The 19417-nt window shown below is 44.8% G+C and overlaps 1 protein-coding gene across 2 annotated transcripts in view; it reads right to left on the bottom strand.

Moving 5' to 3' along the window:
- dhrsx (dehydrogenase/reductase (SDR family) X-linked) overlaps positions 1-19417 on the bottom strand; it is a 179938-nt gene that overhangs the window by 135896 nt on the left and 24625 nt on the right. The gene's annotated exons all lie outside the window — the stretch shown is intronic.

The following is a 19417-nucleotide window of genomic DNA, read 5'->3' as shown; positions in this document are numbered from 1 at the left end:
TCTAGTGACTCAACAAAAACTTGTATTTATATAGCGCCTTTAACATAGTAAAACGTCCCAAGGCGCTTCACAGGAGCGATTATCAAACAAAATTTAACACCGAACCACATAAGGAGGTATTAGGACAGGTGACCAAAAGCTTAGTCAAAGAGGTAGGTTTTAAGGAGCATCTTAAAGGAGGAGAGAGAGGCGGAGAGGTGGAGAGATTTAGGGAGGGAATTCCAGAGCCGAGGGCCTAGGAAGCTAAAGGTACGGCCGCCAATGGTGGAGCGATTAAAATCTGGGATGCGCAAGAGGCAAGAATTGGAGGAGCGCAGAGATCTCGGATGGTTGTAGGGCTAGAGGAGGTTACAGAGATAGGGAGCAGCAAGGGAAAACAAGGATGAGAATTTTAAAATTGAGGCAATCCCAATTTAGGTCAACGAGCACAGGGGTGATGGGAGAACTGGACTTGGTGTTAACTCCTGTTGGACATGACTGTTAGTGGGCATGAGCTACGAATAGGATGAGGCTTTGCTATGACGCCCCCTCCCCTAGGTTGACACAGTTTGTTAGCTCTGATTGCCAAAGCCCAAGTATGAACAACAGCTACTTAGAGGTGAGGTACCATAGGATGACCTGCTCTGTGGAACTCCAGCACAGAGACATCTTCTTCAGGAGAGCCAGGGAGGGCAGAAAATTGGCAAGAAAAAAAATTCAGAGGCCAACTAGACTTTCTTTTTGGATTCACAAAATAGCAGGTGGCCCACAAATGGCATAGCTTGTACTGTAAAACAAGGGCATCCAACCTTTGGGAGTTGGAGGCCAGATCATTGTGATATAACTAATAAGTGGCACAAACTAATAAGTCGAATTGAATCGCTTTCAATTCAAAAAAAATTATGATTAAAGGTGCGGAATCAGGAAGCACTTCTTCACGCAAAGAGTAGTTAAAATCTGGAACTCACTCACCCAAAAGGCTTGGATGCTGGGTCAATTGAAGCATTCAAGACAGAGATCGATAGATCAAGGGATATGGAGCAAAGGCTGGTAAGTGGGGTTGAGGTACAGATCAGCATGATCCAACTGAATGCCTGATTTTTGATAGGGACGTAGCAATCTGATCCGCAGTTCCCACTTCTCAGGGATCAGCGTGTTCTGCTGGCAGGGTTTTCAAAGGCTAGCAGGTTTCATCAATAGCAGTCGCCTCACTTCTCTGTAGCTCTGTGCTGGGAGGATCAGTTAGGCAGAACACCACTGGCTGGAGAAAATCTGGAAGCAGATGGGTTTCAGTCCATGGGCCTAAGGTTGGGCACCCCTTGACAAGGGAGACAAGTTGCAGGTCGAGATTATGGGGTAGATTTTTAACTTGCCGTCCGGACGCAAAGCTGGCATTGTGTGAATCGGCCGCCCTTTACAAAAACGGTCCGATTTATCTTTCCATAGAAATAAAAATGGGTTGGTTTCTATAGCGGGCAGCTTTTTTTTTATTATTCGTTCACGGGATGTGGGCGTCGCTGGCAAGGCCGGCATTTATTGCCCATCCCTAATTGCCCTCGAGAAGGTGGTGGTGAGCCGCCTTCTTGAACCGCTGCAGTCCATGTGGTGACGGTTCTCCCACAGTGCTGTTAGGAAGGGAGTTCCAGGATTTTGACCCAGCGACAATGAAGGAACGGCGATATATTTCCAAGTCGGGATGGTGTGTGACTTGGAGGGGAACGTGCAGGTGGTGTTGTTCCCATGCGCCTGCTGCCCTTGTCCTTCTAGGTGGTAGAGGTCGCGGGTTTGGGAGGTGCTGTCGAAGAAGCCTTGGCGAGTTGCTGCAGTGCATCCTGTGGATGGTGCACACTGCAGCCACAGTGCGCCGGTGGTGAAGGGAGTGAATGTTTAGGGTGGTGGATGGGGTGCCAATCAAGCGGGCTGCTTTATCTTGGATGGTGTCGAGCTTCTTGAGTGTTGTTGGAGCTGCACTCATCCAGGCAAGTGGAGAGTATTCCATCACACTCCTGACTTGTGCCTTGTAGATGGTGGAAAGGCTTTGGGGAGTCAGGAGGTGAGTCACTCGCCGCAGAATACCCAGCCTCTGACCTGCTCTCGTAGCCACGGTATTTATATGGCTGGTCCAGTTAAGTTTCTGGTCAATGGTGACCCCCAGGATGTTGATGGTGGGGGATTCGGCGATGGTAATGCCGTTGAATGTCAAGGGGAGGTGGTTAGACTCTCTCTTGTTGGAGATGGTCATTGCCTGGCACTTATCTGGCGCGAATGTTACTTGCCACTTATGAGCCCAAGCCTGGATGATCTTATTTTATGCCCGAGGAACAAGTTGAAAATCAACCCCATCTCCCTCTTCTCCACATCAAGAAAGGCAGACTTTATCGGTCTGGTATACCATTTGTGGACTATGATGAAGTCCATTAATCAAATATAATTTAAAATGTAAAATACAAGAATATAAAACCAAATGATCATATTGATTTTGTACAATATTGTTACCTAATCGGAGGGATGGGCAATCTGACCTATGGTTTCACCACCTGTGTTCAAACTTTTATTTCATTTCTTTCAGGATGTGGGCAAAACTGAAAAAGCAGCATTATTGCCCCTCTCTAAATGCCCTGAGGGCATTAAGAGTCAACCACGCAGTGTGGGATTGGTCAAGTGCAGGCCAGACTGGGTATAGGTGGCAGGTTCCCTTCCCTGAAGGACATTGGTGAACCAGTTGGGTTTTGTTTCAGGCAATCTGACAGAATGTCGACATCAATCACTTCTAAAATCACTCTAGGGATTACAATCTCTTGGATACTTAGTTCTCCTGGATAGAGTTGCACGGTTGGTGCAAATAAACTTAAGGTTGCCTCAGATTCCTACAGCTCCAGATTTTTCCCAAAGTCTTCTGCAAGGCATAAAAGATGCAGCGAGTTTTCTTTTAATCGGAGATCAGTAGCATTCTGGGAGGCTATCGTGAATTATGCATCCTAATTCGAACATGGATCCCCTTGATGGCGACTTTGATCCAAACTTTTCTAACAACTTCAGAGAACCTGCAAACAGGAGTGACAGATGCAACAATCCCCTATAGAGCTGAAAAGCCAGGGAAATCGGACCTATAAATATTCAGAGCCATACTCTTTAGGGAAATGATCTTGACACAATGAGATAGCTCTTATGTTGAGAGCAATCACATGCAATTTGGGTTCATCAAAAAGTCTTCCAATAAATTAGTGAATGCTTTTTGCCCCTTAGTTCTAAGGTACAAATTTAAAGGAGAGAGCACAGACTCAGGAGGAGAGCCTGATACTCTCTGATGGGTCTGTTAGATAAGATAGTGATGCATCAGATAGCTCTTTCTCGGTCGGCACGGTCACAATGGGTCATAAGGCCTACTTCTGTGCCGTAACTTCCTACGATTCTATGATCATAGGCAGCCATAGTCTCCTGGAGCTTGTTCGATTGCCTTCTGGAGTCAGGTTTTTTCCCCACAACTGACCACAGGCTTTTTCCCTCCCCCAAGAGTTAACATTTCTAGAGGTTGGGAGAACAGTGCACATGGGTTTACCATCTAGTGACTAGGGCCACCATTGTTAGGCTTTGCTGTCTTTCTTAGCCCTTCTTTTTGTACATTCTTAAATGTACACTTCACAAAACTGTGCTTTGAGATTGGCTTAACTTTCTTCCATTACGACTGTACTGTGGCTGGAAACTATCCCAATTCCTTTAAAAGGCTGGTACCAGTTTGATTTGCTTTAGAGCAGTGTGAGTCAGTAGCACTGAGCTATACGGACAGTACTCAGGCAAAGAGGAGCTCTGCAAACACGTACATGTGTACAGAGCTCCACTAAAAGACGCAAGTGAAACGTTTAAAGTTAGTGAACAGCAGAGGTATCGAAATATGAAATTAGTCATAGATGAATAAGTACAAGTCAAAGAAACACCACACCTCTCCCCTACAAAACAATACATGCACTCTCGACAAACTGAATACAGCCCATATATGATGCATACATTAGAATCAGCCTTCACACAGAATAACTAGAATCAGCCTTCACGCAGAAGTACTGCATACCAGTCTTTATCACGACTTGCATTAGACTTCACTCTCAAACTGTAAATAGTTAACACGATCCAGTATTGCTACCATTATTTGATCACAGATGGGAGCAGTAAGACGGTCCTGTCATCGTACACCAGCTGAACAATTTCTGTAATGACTGAGATCCCACAGCAAATAAAAGGTCAGGAGCTGCACTTGACGTTTTGAGAAGCTGAACTTCCTTTAAATCTGCCGTGCTTTTTATGTCTGCTCCAAAAGACCCAAAATACCAAACAGTATCCAGAATTTACACAGTCCTGTCAAATCTAACAGGAAATGCTCAGGGTGAACCTATATGGTGATCTCGGAGCTGTCAGATTCTAGGAGGAACTCGTCATAAATGTAACACGCACAAAGAAAATTACTGACACTGATACCACCACTAATGATCCTTCCACAGTTCAGAAGCAATCCCTAATAAGTTCCAAAAATTCTATCTCAAGGAGAAGTTTTTGGCTTAAAATACACGTGACTTCCAGTAGCATTAAGAAAGGACTTGCATTAATATAGAGCCTTTTACGACCTCAGGGTGTCCCAAAGCGTTTTAGCCAATGAAGTACATAAGAATCATTTCATTTTACAAACTGCTCAGAGGAAAGCAGAGAATGTCAAGCAATTCTACTGCTTATTAAGAATTAGTTAACAATAAAGAAAGAGGGAATCTCTGTGCTACTTGCAGTGAAACCATAAAAGAGTTCCGAAAGAACTTTCCATTTCTTTCACAAGGCACAGAGAAACCCTTTCCCCAAAGCATAAAATAATCATGAACGAGTTTTCCCATTTTTAAAAATAAATCCTACTTTGATTTGTTATAAAGATATTAAAATTCACACAATGGAGGCTAGTTTCAGCAGCACAAAGTACATGTACTCAAAACCACTAATGTCCACTCTCACACACCTGGCTCTATGTGAATAGAGCCAGGTGTGTGACCACAGACCTGGAGTCAGTGGACAAATTGCACCAGAGTGGAATTGCCCACTGTTGTGAGAAGTGAAATATCTTCTTTCAAGTTGAAGGGGAGGGAAGAACTGTGATTTCCCTCCATAAATACTGCTGGCACTGGGCTTGCTTAACGGTGGCATCAATATTCTATTGGCATCAGGAGAAAATCACACTTCAGCCAATACGCTTTAATATTGTCCCAACAGAATTCTAGTGTGACACCCTTAAGCTTCCTAAATGACAGCGACATGTCTGTAATCATCAGTACTTCATCTTACTGACAAGCAGAGAGTTCTTACCAGTGACCTGGCCAACAATGCTCCCTATACCAGCAGCACCAAAAGCAGATAAACTGGTCATTTATCTCATTTGTTACTTCTAAGACTTTGCTGTGCACAAATTAGCTGCCACATTAGTTGCATAACAGGGAATGCACTTCAAAAGTAATTTGTTGGTTCTGAAGCACTTTGGAATAGCCTGAGGTTGTGATAATGTGCTTTATAAATTTTCCAGCAGAATACTAACAGCTGAAATTTTTTTCAGGTCAAGAAATTTCACATGAACCAATTTGATTTTTATTCACTCTCAGATGTAGGCCTTGCTAGCGAGACCGGCATTTATTGCCCATCCCTAGTTGTCCTGGATACAACTGAGTGGTTTTCTAGGCCATTTCAGAGGACACTTAAGAGTCAACTATGTTGTTGTGGAACTGGAGTCACATATACATACATATTACATAGTGTTTAAGGCACAGAAACAGGCCATTTGGCCCAACAGGTCTATGTTGGTGTTTATGCTCCACACGAGCCTTCTCCCACCTTACTTCATGTCACCCTCGGGAATTTGGGTATAGGCCAAACAGGTAAAGTTTCCTTCCCTAAAAGACATTAGTGAACCAGTTGGGTTTTTACGACAATCCGACAGCAGATTTAACTGATACCAGCTTTATATTTTCAGATTTTTTAAACTGAATTCAAATTCTCAAACTACCATGGTGGGCTTTGAACTCACATCCTCTGGATTATTAGTCCAGGATTCTGGATTATTTGTCCAGTGACATAACCACTACGCTACTGTACCCACTTAAATGTGCAAAAAAAAATTAAGAAACAATTGCTTTCAAAATCAATGCAAATCAGTCCCCAAAAGAAACACTCAGCAGGTCAGGCAGCATCGATGGAGAGAGCAAGGTCAGACTTAAATTGTTAACCTTACCTTCCTCTCTCCAGAGATGCTGCCTGACCTGCTGAGTGTTTCCAGCATTTTCTGATTTTATTTCAGATTTATAGCATCTGCAGTACTTTAGTCCTCTATAGAATATTGCAGATTCAATAGTAACTTTCAAAAGGGAATTGGATATATTCTTGAGCAGGACTAATTGGGCAGCTCTTCGAAAGACCCAGCACAAACACGATGGGCCGAATGACCTCCTTCTGTGCTGTATGATTCTATTGTTGTGGGGCAAGGCCATTGCATAAAATGGCAACTGTGGCTCTCAAACCAACCAGGACTAAAAGTGATTTTTTTGGGTCAGTTTTCTTCACTCTTTTTCTGAAGGCACTTGCTGGGGGGTCCAGTTCTGTGGATACTGGCAGCCCTCCATTACATAGCCCCAGTGACCGTTCTTTATATATGAGCTTGGACAGGGACTGCCATCAGGCTATTATCCATGGAGGGTATCATGGCATGACTTTGTTCTCACCCGTAGGGCCATAAAACATGCTTTTGCAGAAGGCGAGGAAGATACAGAGCACCGGCTGCCGACACCAATTGTAGTGCAATGCTTGGGCCTTCTAGTTTGCATGACTCAGTATCAGGCTGTACCTTCACCCACAGGGTTAAAGAAAAGCTGAGAATTAATTTATACCGCAAAGAATTCACCATCCGGTGAGCACATGGGTCAATGGTGGCAGCACGGTGACCAATTCAAAAAACATAGTTATCCACAGCTTCATTATCAACTAATTCGAATTTCGAATCAATATAATACAGGAAATTAAACTGAGAAAGGATTACACTTGCTGATGGTTGTGTGCGGTAATACAATTTACACATAATAGACAGGGCTTCAGTGTCCTAACGAGCTACATTAGCTCATTTTATTTTACCCTGTTCACGAGGAAGGGAAAAACCAGTAAAGCAAGAGTACACAGGCAGAGCTTTTTTAAATGAGAAATCTTGGTGAAGGGTCAAGGTATGTTGCTCTTTGGCCAGGAGGATGCTCACATGTGCAGAGCTCCCTTCACCACCATCCAAATACTGGTGAATTTTCTTTCAATGTGGCTCCTTTTTCCACCAAATTATTCCCCTCCCTTTCTTGCAGGAGTAGATTTTCACAGGGCACATCCGGTATCATGTCCAAGCGGCCATTCTTCATATACAAGCATCGACAATGAATGCCGGCAAGCTATTTCAGCATCAAAGCCGAGACCCGTCCTGTCCTGACCTTATATCTACAAATAAGGAGGGGGGGGGTCACAGGGTAGCAACCAGGAGAGGAAATGATCATCTAGGCCGACACTTCAGTGCAGTACTGAAGGAGTGCTGCACTGTCGGATGAAACAGAGGCCCCATCTCCCTTCTCAGATGGACGTAAAAGATCCCATATTTCAAAGAAGAGCAGGGGAGTTCTCCCCAGTGTCATGGCCGATATTTATCTCTCAACCAACATCACTAAAACAGATTATCTGATCATTTTTCTGATTTGCTGTGCGCAAATTGGCTGCCGCGTTCCCTTCACTACAACAGAGACTACACTTCAAAAGTACTTAATGGGCTGTAAAGCACTTTGGGACATCGTGAGGTCATGAAAGGCGCTATATAACTGCAAGTCTTTCTATTTTTCTTTTTCTCACTAACCCAGGGGCCCTCAGACCAAAAACAGCATTCCTACCACCACTCAGATTGACATCACCTAACAGCACAGACCAGGGACTGAACTATTCTATATGGCACAGCTAGTTGCTACTGTTGTGGGAGCCAGAGGTTGCTGCTTTAACCAGCTGAACCACTAAGGGAGACAGAGATTAAAATTTAATGTTAAAGCATCGCATGAGTCAGAATCTCTCCCAACATTAAAAAATAAATTCTAAAATATTAAGCTTAAAACCTTTTTAAACCTTGTTGTTTTTTTTTACTAGTTGTACTTATACTGCAGCTGGTGCAATGCAATGGTTGGACAATCGCCTTGAAGTGATGTCACAACCCTTTGCCTAAATTAAATTTGAGTGACAGCACACTACAGTTAGACGGCGCAATTTTCATCAAGGCACGACAGAAATTCTCTGGGTTGATACAAACTTTGTAGTACAATGTTGTCCAATATGTTAGCAACTAGCCACATGTGGCTAATTGCATTTTTTATTAGTAAATAAAAAATGGGTAATGGATACCATCGTTTGGTATGTGATTTCAATACACTTATTCACACTGTATAAGCACGTGTACTTTAATCTTTTGTGAGTTTGTTGGTAAAATGGTAAGACAAAAAGCAGAGTGTGTGAGTGTTTTTGATTGTTGTGTGTGCTTTACTTCCTTAGTTACTGCTTAGTGGTTACCTGCTAAAATGGTGTGCAACATGGATAAAAATGGCAGACATCAGTACCAGGAAACACCAGCAACATTGTATGGAGCGGGGAACTGTCATCATGACCGATCAATCATAATGACCATTCCAGGCCAGCAGAAGAAAGCATGCACAACCAATAATGAGCGGCTCCAACAGGGAACATCATGGCAAAGGGCACGCTACGTCCAAGCGCGTTCTGGACGGAGAGCCGGGGGCGGGAGCGGGTCCGGACGGAGAGCCGGGGGACGGGGCGGGTCCGGACGGAGAGCCGGGGGACGGGGCGGGTCCGGACGGAGAGTCGGGGGGCGGGAGCGGGTCCGGACGGAGAGCCGGGGGCGGGGGCGGGTCCGGACGGAGAGTCGGGGGCGGGAGCGGGTCCGGACGGAGAGTCGGGGGCGGGTCCGGACGGAGAGCCGGGGGGCAGGAGCGGGTCCGGACGGAGAGCCGGGGGGCAGGAGCGGGTCCGGACAGAGAGCCGGGGTCCGGGGCGGGTCCGGACGGAGAGCCGGGGGCCGGGGCGGGTCCGGACGGAGAGCCGGGGGCGGGGGCGGGTCCGGACGGAGAGCCGGGGGCGGGGGCGGGTCCGGACGGAGAGCCGGGGGCGGGGGCGGGTCCAGACGGAGAGCCGGGGGGCGGGAGCGGGTCCAGACGGAGAGCCGGGGGCGGGGGCGGGTCCGGACGGAGAGCCGGGGGCGGGTCCGGACGGAGAGTCGGGGGCGGGAGCGGGTCCGGACGGAGAGCCGGGGGCGGGAGCGGGTCCGGACGGAGAGCCGGGGGCCGGACGGAGAGCCGGGGGCCGGGGCGGGGCCGGACGGAGAGCCGGGGGCGGGAGCGGGTCCGGACGGAGAGCCGGGGGCCGGACGGAGAGCCGGGGGCCGGGGCGGGTCCGGACGGAGAGCCGGGGGCCGGACGGAGAGCCGGGGGCCGGACGGAGAGCCGGGGGCCGGACGGAGAGCCGGGGGCCGGGGCGGGGCCGGACGGAGAGCCGGGGGCCGGACGGAGAGCCGGGGGCCGGGGCGGGGCCGGACGGAGAGCCGGGGGCGGGTCCGGCTCGTCTGGTTGTGTGAGTCAACATTCTCAGCAATCACTCTGATAAAGTCAAAGTACCGCTCGCAACTGCTGGACAAAATCCCAGAAGCTACACTAAAATGTGCTGCGTCTGATAAATTCATGCCAGGAATCCAAACTTCAGTGAAAGGGAAGGACGGAAAAGTTTTGCACTGAATGGTGGTAGAAGTTTGTTCACGAAATATACACATGAAGTGCTTTTAGCTGAATTGTGTGCAAAGCATTTTCTTCGAAAATTAGCGCATGTGGCTAAAAAAAAGTCTCGCCATAGCTACGCCTGTGGCTAGTCAGCGATTTCTATTGGACAACACTGCTGTTGTCTGGCCGATGAAGAGGGTGACTCTGAGAAGCAGAAGACACTCAAGGACAAAGGACCAAAAGCAAAGTGAGACACAGAGATAAACAGCAGAAGGCAAATATAGCAAGAGTGAAGATAAAGTAGAAAACTAGCTTGGAAACCCAGTGGATATCTCAGAACCAAGCAGATGCTGTGGGAATTGGCAGCGATGCCGAATTGTTTGAAGAGCTTCCGCTTGTTGATTCCAATTTTTCCATTGCTCTGCCTGTATTATAGAGAAGCAAAGTTATTTTAAAAAATAGGGTCAAAGGAGCAGAACTATAACCAGGAGCACTGTAGGGAAAACCGTTACAGCCTACTTAACAGCTTCTGGAAATTGCAGGTTGTATTTTCAGAGACACAAGTACCACAATTTTCTTTTCCTCCTGCAGAGACGTCCCTGTGTTTTGATTTCTTTGATTGCTTGCTGCGGAAAGCAAAGTTCTGTTGCAACTACTTTTATATTGAAATGAGGGAATGTTGAGACCGTCGTACCTGTGGCACATTTCTTCTTCCTTATTGCGTCTTATTTTTCTCCTTTCTAGTTCTCTATTTCATAATTCAATCATTGACGATTCTTCGATTTCAATATTCTCCCCAATCACATTCCATGGGGAAAAAAAAATCTGTGACAAAGCCACCATGACCCATTCCTCTATTAACCCCTAAAAATAAAATTTATGATATCAGAATCACAAACTTCTCTCCTTTCCCCCACAGGTTGCACAAGGGACTTTGTTGGACCACAACAACAACACGAACTTGCATTTATATAGCACCTTTAATGTAGTAAAACATCCCAAGGCGCTTCACTGGAGCGTTATCAAACAAAATTTGACCCCGAGCCACATATTAGGACAGGTGACCAAAAGCGTGGTCAAAGAGGTGGGTTTTAAGGAGCGTCTTAAAGCAGCAGAGAGAGGTAGAGAGGTGGAGAGATTTAGGGAGGGAATTCCAGAAACTAGGGCCTAGGCAACTGAAGGCACGGCCGCCAACGGTGGAGCGATGAAAATCGGGGATGCGCAAGAGGCCAGAATTGGAGGAATGCAGAGATCTCGGAGGGTTGTAGAGTTCGAGGAGGTTACAGAGATAGGAAGGGGCGAGGCCACAGAGGGATTTGAAAGCAAGGATGAGAATTTTAAAATCGAAACATTGCAGGACCGGGAGCCAACGTAGGGCAGCGAGCAACGTCCTGGACTCCAGGTACACAGACTCTTCCCCAGCAAATAACTGGATGAAATGTGTGTTAAATCTATCTTTTATTCGGGACTAATTCCCAGGATCCATCACAGCATTTTTTTTTAAATGTAGCAGGCAAACTTCCAAAAGCCAACATGCAGCTATGCTCTGCACACTCACCCTCAAAGCAGCTCAGCTTTCTTTGCTGATGCCAGCTTGTGAAATGTCTAGTGTTATACAGATTTCTGCTGTGGGTCCTTCTTGACTTAACAGTTGGATTCCTGTGCACTTTATAAAAAAAATTCATTCTCGGGATGTGGGCGTCGCTGGCAAGGCCAGCATTTATTGCACATCCCGAGTTGCTCTGAGAAGGTGGTAGTGGGCCGCCTTCTTGAACCGCTGTAAGGTGAAGGTACTCCCATAATGCTGTTAGATAGGGAGTTCCAGGGTTTTGACCCAGCGACAATGAAGTATGGAGAAATCATGAAAGTAAGCTCTGATCTTTCAAATGACCAACGGCTGAATATTCCTGTGCAGAAAAAAAGCTGTTTTGAGTTTGAGTGACTGCCAGCAACCCCCCCCCCCACCACCCTTGTCCCACTCCATCTTAAAACTCTCTCCCTCCCAGCTTCACGAACGACCCCTCTTTCTTAACCAGGCAGAGAAAATAATTTCTGCAGCAATCACAGGGCCTGAACCCCATGTCTTATTCAATGTTTCAGTCAGAGGTGAGAAGGAAAGAAAGGGGGAAGGAAAGGGGAGAGATAGAGAGAAGCTTACAGGAACAAGGAAGAATTGCAATCCGACATGGAGGCAGAGAGAATATGCGAGATAGTTTAAGTATGACCTCATCAGCTAACAGTAGCTACTTCATCTTTGTGAACAGTACAGTCTTGAGGTCCTTTAGATTTTGAGGTCGAAGGCTTTCTCAACATCACATGTCCATATGGTAACAGATTGAGGAGAGAGTTAGAAAGAAATATCTAGTGGTAATCCAGTGGATGTGCGCTCAAACTGTCCCAGTGGTTGTCCTCTGCAGGTGGTCACGTCACAAATTGGCTAAACAGCTGTAACCTTCATGCTTTCAGCAATCAAGAAAATCGACCAAATGTTGAAGTTCAGTGTTTCAAAATAAAAGGCAGAAAAAGGTTTTTTTTTTGATAAGCTAGCCCTAAGAAGCACTGTAAATCAATTCTCCTGGGCACAGAGGAAAATTGATATTTAAAATGTCAGGGATGTAGAGATTAGTTAGGTATTACGCCATCAGGAGATGATTCATTTGCTAATCTGGTTCACTTCCTGGGGTCTGGGGACAGAGTGCCACTGGTAGAGACTTGGAAGTGAATGGTCTATTGCCATAGTGCCCTACGTATGTATTAACAGGGAGACTTAAACTGGGAATGGTGGGGAGGTTGGGAAAGGAGAAAAACTAATAATTTTGCCTGTGTTCAGATCACACCACTCAAATAGCAGAGGGAGTTTTATTACTATAACGCTAGCCCAAATCTGCTGGCCTGAAAGTTAACACGACCTTAAACAAAAAAGAAACACTGCTCGCTCAGCCGAACTTTATTTTTTGCCATTCTTTATAGTCTTTAAACTGAAATTTTACTTTTTTTTCCAATACTAACATAAACCCTCCTGACCTCTTTTCTCTAACATTTTAAGCTTGAAAAGCTTTTGACTTGTTTTCTTCTCTGCTGGCTCCATTTTGGAATTGAGTGCAAGTTTAGGAAAATTGGGGGAAAACTGGCTTTAAAGGCTTGTTCTCCACCCAATCCGAGCTTAAGCTTTAAAGGCGGACATCAATTTTTGATGTTTTTTTGTGTCAGACCTGCAAAAGCCCAGAATGATGATGCTCTTTGGCTGTCCTTGGGGAAATTTTTCTCATCATCCATTAAATGTTTCTTTGGATCTGACAGTTGTGGGTTTCTCAATGAAAAGAAAAGCCCCTTGCCCTTTACACCAGGTAAGGACTCACATTCCATGACTTCTACTCTTCCCTGCCCCAGAGTTCCTGCTTTATGAACAGTAATAAATCCACAGCAAGGACCACTGGTTATCCATGTGAGTACAGAGGTTATAATTCCATGAAATTGACCTCCAGCATGAAAATTGGAATAGTCCATAATACAGTGCAGTAAGAACAGATTTAAACAGCTATGCTACTTTTGCTCTCACCTATACAAGACGATGGAGAAAGAAAAAGATTTGCATTCATACAGCGCCTTTCATGACCTCAGGCTGTCCCAAAGCGCTTTACAATCAATGAAGTACTTACATAAGAACATAAGAAATAAGAGTAGGCCATACGGCCCCTCGAGCCTGTTCCGCCATTCAATAAGATCATGGCTGATCTTCTACCTCAATTCCACTTTTCTGCCCTATCCCCATATCCCTTGGTATCCAAATATCCATCAATCTCAGCCTTGAATATACTCAACGACTGAGCATCCACAGCCTCTGGGGTAGAGAATTCCAAAGATTCGCAACCCTCTGAATGAAGAAATCTTTCCTTATCTTGGTACTTTTTTGAAGTGTAGTCACTGTTGTAGGAAATGTGGTGACCAATTTGCGCACAGCAAGGCCCCATAAACAGCAATGTGATTATGACAAGATAATCTGGATTCTTTTGATGAAGACAGCACATTTTACAACAAAGAGGAGACTTTACAGCTTTAAAGAGTTTAAACCTACAGGTCAGCCTAATTTATCCATTCATCATTTTGTTGTTAACTCAGAATGTACAGCACAGAATCAGGCCATTCGGCCCAACAAGTCCATGCCAGTGTTTATGCTCCATATGAACCAAGTTGGTATGTTGGGTAAGTTGGTATGTTTTCTGCAAAGAGAAGACATGGGCACAATTTCCACAACAACTGCACTCGACTTCCATGTAATCACTCTCACCAGCTTTTCACACACTGACATTTTACTGCATCTAGCCTACGCAAACTTAAACTTTTGATGAGGTGAAACCAATACCTTCCCAGTAGGACACCATTTTGTTGCACCATCGAGTGTATTTAGTGCAGCATGATAGAGTGGTAATAAAACACTGCAATAAACACACAGTAAAATGCAAAACAAGCCATAAAAGTTTTATATTGCCTTCCAATTTCCCCTGTCCCACCCGTGATTTTAACATGACTTTCTAGATTTTCTTAAATGCTGTACAGAACCTGTCGCACATTTGGGAGGAGTGGAGAAAAAAAACCATGCTGAGATCTTCACCAAGCTAGCGGCCCAAAATACTACATATTGCAGAATCCCAGTATCAGCTGTGAAACCCTAAACAAGACCCCTTCCTAATGGCAGGGTCACTGATTTTAATTTGTATTATGGTCTCAGTATTACCGTAGCTATCATTCTTACACTACACACAGAAATATATACATCAAGCTAGAATTTTTTTATGTCAACAGACAAATGTCTAATACATGTATATGACATTAATATGTCTGCTATTTTAACACAAATGTTACCTTATTTAACATAAGCAGGATAACATCTGTGCTAAAATAGCAGATGGAGAAATGTCATACAAACATATGTTCATCCACTATTATCCTCAATTTTAATTTCTAGCCCATAGCGCTTGGTCGAAATAGGACTGTGAACTTTTGCGCGCAGGTGTAGAACCAGAATGGGGGAGGGGGGAGGCTGGTTGAAGGCAAGGATAGGGTAATATCACAACTCGAGTTCTGCTGTCCAGTGATAAAAATTCATTACAAGACTAAAAATTATTAATGCTGCCACATTATAAAAAAGTGCTAAAATGAAATTACATTATAAGAAACAGACTTTAGTTTCACTTCATTCTTTCCTGCACCCCCTCCCAATCTCATTAGCAGAGCAAAAAGTCACTAAATGAGCCCCTGGAGAGTGAAAGCATTGAGGTATAGGACAAAAAGGCAAGTAGAGGGAGTTGAGATCTATCAAAAATGGATCAAATTGTTGGTCATAAAAGTCCGAAGATTCTTTATGGTTTAACCGAGCACTCCCCGCAGAAACAAGTACACAAATAGCTGATTATGTATCAGCAAACCAAGTATAAGCAGGGCAATGTGGAGCTCGCAATGAACAAAGAAGTACTGTGCAATTAACTGATTTCTCTCTAAAAATAAACAGCCACACGAAAATATACCTGAAAGAATATCTCAAGTATGGTAGTGTAGTGGTTACGTTATTGGATTTATAATAATTCAGAAAATGCAAGTTCAAATACCACCATGCCAGTTTGAGAAATTGAATTCAGTTTAATAAAACTAGAAAAAGAAAGATGATATCAGTAAAAGCAACCATGTTGGATCATAAAAACCGAATTGGCTCCTTACCCAGTCTGGTCTATATGTGATTCCAATCCCACACTTCCGTGGTTGATTCTTAACTGCCCTCTGAAGAGGCCGAGCAAGGCACTCAGTTGTATCAAGCCACTACAAAGAAAAAAAATGGATGGACCACTCGGCTGCGAATGAAGCATCGAATAAGGACACGAAAAAGGCACACCCAGCCCAGTCGACCCTGCAAAGTCCTCCTCACTAACATCTGGGGGCTAGTGCCCAAGTTGGAAGAGATGTTCCACAACACTAGTCAGGCAACAGCTAGACATGGTCATACCTATAGAATTATACCCATCAGCCAACGTCCCAGACTCCTCCAGCACCGTCCCTGGGAGTGTCCTGTGCTACCGGCAGCACAGGCCAACCAGGGGTGGAGACACAGTGGTATACAGTCAAGGGGGGAGTGGCCCTCGGAGTATTCAACATTGATCTGGACCCCATGAAGTCTATGGCTTCAGGTTAAACAGGCATGGAAACCTCCCGCTGATTACCAGCTACCATCCTCCCTCAGCTGATGAATCAGTACTCCTCTATGTTAAACACCACTTGGAAGAAGCACTGAGGGTAGAAAGGGCCCAGAACATACTATGAGTGGGGCACTTCAATGTTCATCAACAAGTGGCTCAGTAGCACCACCACTAACCGAGCTGTCCGAGTCCTTAAGAACATAGTTGTCAGACTGGGCTTGCAGTAGCTGAGGTCTCCATCACAGATGCCAGTCTTCAGCCAATTTAATTCACTCCATGACACCAACAAACGGCTGAATGGACTGGACACAGCAAAGGCTGCGGGTCCCTACAACATCTCAGCTGTAGTGCTGAAGACCTATTCTTCAGAACTAGCTGAGCCTCAAGCCAAGCTGTTTCAGTACAGCTACACTGGCATCTACCCGATTATGTGGAAAATTGCCCAGGTACATCCTGTCCACAAATTTGCAGGACAAATCCAACCCGGCCAATTAACGCCCTATCAGCTTACTCCCAATCATCAGCAAAGTGACAGAAGGAGTCGTCAACAGTGCTAACAAGCGGCACTTACTCACCAATAACCTGCTCACTGATGCTCATTTTGGGTTACTCCAGGACCACTCAGCACCAGTCCTCATTACAGCCTTGGTCCAAACACGGATACGGTGCCGAAATCCAGAGGTGAGGCAAGAGTGACTGCCCTTGACATCAAGGCAGCTTTCAACCAAGTGTGGCACCAAGGAGCCCTAATAAAATAGGGATCAGCAGGAAAACTCTCCAGTGACTAGAGTCATAACTGGCACAAGGAAGATGGCTATAGTTGTTGGAGGCCAATCATCTCAGCCGCTGGACGTCACTGCAGGAATTCCTGGGCTCACCTTTCTTCAGCCGTTTCATCAATGGCCTTCCCTCCATCATAAGGTCAAAAAAGTGAGGCTATTCACTGATGATTGCACACTGTTAAGTGAGATAATGAAGCTGTCTATGCCTGCGAGCAGAATGTAAGGAGACCGCCTGAACTGCATGGTTCATAAAATAACGGCGCCAGCTTCAATTTAACATCACACAGAGAAATTAGGTTTAAGTAAAAGCAGCTTACCCCTTGGACTATAGGGTACCAAGTCTCAGAGGTGCTGTGTGCTGCACCATTTTCTGTAGATGTTATTGAAGTGGAAATTGAGCCATTTTAAAAATTGTATATTTTATACATAATATATAAATGATTTGTGTGTGCATATATATATTATATATATACATATTCACGAGGAAGAATGAGGAGAGGCAATATAAACTAAATGGTACAATTTTAAAGGGGGTGCAGGAACAGAGAGACTTGGGGGTTCACATACACAAAATCTTTTGAAGATGGCAGGACAAGTCGATAAGACTGTTAAACTTTCCAGGATCCTCGCCTTTATAGACAGAGGCATAGAGTACTAAAGTAATGCAATTATGCTAAATCACTGGTTAGGCATCAGCTGGAGTATTGTGTCCAATTCTGGGCACCACACTTTAGGAAGGATGTCAAGGCCTTAGAGAGGATGCAGAAGAAATTTACTAAAATGGGATGAGGGAATTCAGTTATGTGGAGAGACTAGAGAATCTGGCTTTGTTCTCCTTAGAGCAGAGAATGTTAAGAGAAACTTTAATAGGTGTGTTCAAATTTATGAGTGGTTTTGATAGAGTAGATAAGAAGAAACCAGAGAACACAGATTTAAGATAATTGACAAAAGAACCAGGAGGAAGAGGAAGAGAAATTTTTTTACGCAGTGAGTTATGATGATCTGGAATGCACTGCCTGAAACAGCGGTGGAAGGGAATTGGATAAATACTTGAAAAGGAAAAATTTGCAGGGCTATGGAGAAAAGAGCAAGGGAGTGGGACTAATTGGATAGCTCTTTCGAAGAGCCAACACAGGCACCGATGGGCCAAATGGCTGTATGATTCTATGACCTAGAAGATATCCAGACTTAGGCTGATAAGTGGCAAGGAACAGTAACACTTCACAAGTGCCACGCAGTGACCATCTCCAACAAGAGAAAGCTTAACTACCTCTCATAGTCAATGGCATTGCCATCACTAAGTGATCTTCAACATCCTGGGGCTCACCATTGACCAGAAACTCAACTGAACCAGCCAATAAACGCCATGGCTACTAAAGAAAGTAAGAGGCTGGGTATTCTGTGGCGAGTGGCTCACCTTCTGACTCCCCAGAGCCTCCCCACCACCTACGAGGCACAAGTCAGGAGTGTGATGGAATACTCTCCATTTGCCTGACTGGGTGCAGCTGCAACAACACTCAAGAAGCTTGACACCATATAGGTCAATATAATTCGCTTAATCGGCACCTCATCCACCAGCCTAAACACCCATCCCCTCCACAGCCATGTCCTACAGGATGCACTACAGCAACTCGCCGTGGCTTCTTCAGGATCATCTCAGATACCCACAACCTCCACCACATAGAAGAACAAGCGCAGCAAGTGCATGGGAATGCCATCATTTCCAAGTTCCCCTCCAAGTCACACACCATCCCGCCTTTGATATATATTGACGTTCCTTCATTGTTGCTGGGTCAAAATCCTGGAACCCCCTACCAAACACCATTGCACGACATAGACTGCAGCAGTTCAAGACCCATCACCACCTATTCAGGGCAACCAGAGATGGGCAATAAATGCCCACCTTGCCAGCGACACCCACATCCTGAGAATGAGTAAAAGTGATCTGCATATGGACCTAGAGATACGGAATACCACATTGTGCCACTACATAGAACAGTATTTTTTTCATTAAGGAACATAAGGCTAATTGTAACATTTGCAATAGCATGAAAGCTAATAACAAACATGGCACCAGCTCAATATTTCTACCTTCATGCAGGGTTTTAAACTTTTGCACAAAGTAGTCAATAAATTGTTCTAATTCAACTAGTTCAAAGTTAGAACATTTTCACCATTAATCGCTGGTTCTGTAATAGCTTGAGTCCAGATAAATAAAATATCTTCTGTATCACACATTTGCTTGTGTCACGAATATTTGTCGTATTTGCATTCTGACGGTTAACCTGGATTTTTAAACTTACACAAAATAAAACTGTATTCTCCGTTTGATGTCTAAAATCACGTTGCCAGGATTCAGATGCTACTGTAAACTTTGTGAATTTCAGACAAGAACAAATACTCATTGTTATCAATATACCAGGATCTGCATTTCAGCATGGAACACCAGCTCGATCAGTCCAGCACGAGTCCATAGAAACATAGAAAATAGGAGCAGGAGTAGGCCATTTGGCCCTTCGAGCCTGCTCCGCCATTCAATATGATCATGGCTGATCCTCTATCTCGATACCATATTCCCGCTCTCTCCCCATACCCTTTGATGCCTTTTGTGTCTAGAAATCCATCTAGCTCCTTCTTAAAAATATATATCCAGGGT

Source organism: Heptranchias perlo, chromosome 6, assembly GCF_035084215.1.
Source record: "Heptranchias perlo isolate sHepPer1 chromosome 6, sHepPer1.hap1, whole genome shotgun sequence".
Lineage (NCBI taxonomy): Eukaryota > Metazoa > Chordata > Chondrichthyes > Hexanchiformes > Hexanchidae > Heptranchias > Heptranchias perlo.
The sequence above is the reverse complement of the archived record's forward strand: the minus strand, read 5'-3'. Positions and strand labels throughout refer to the sequence as shown.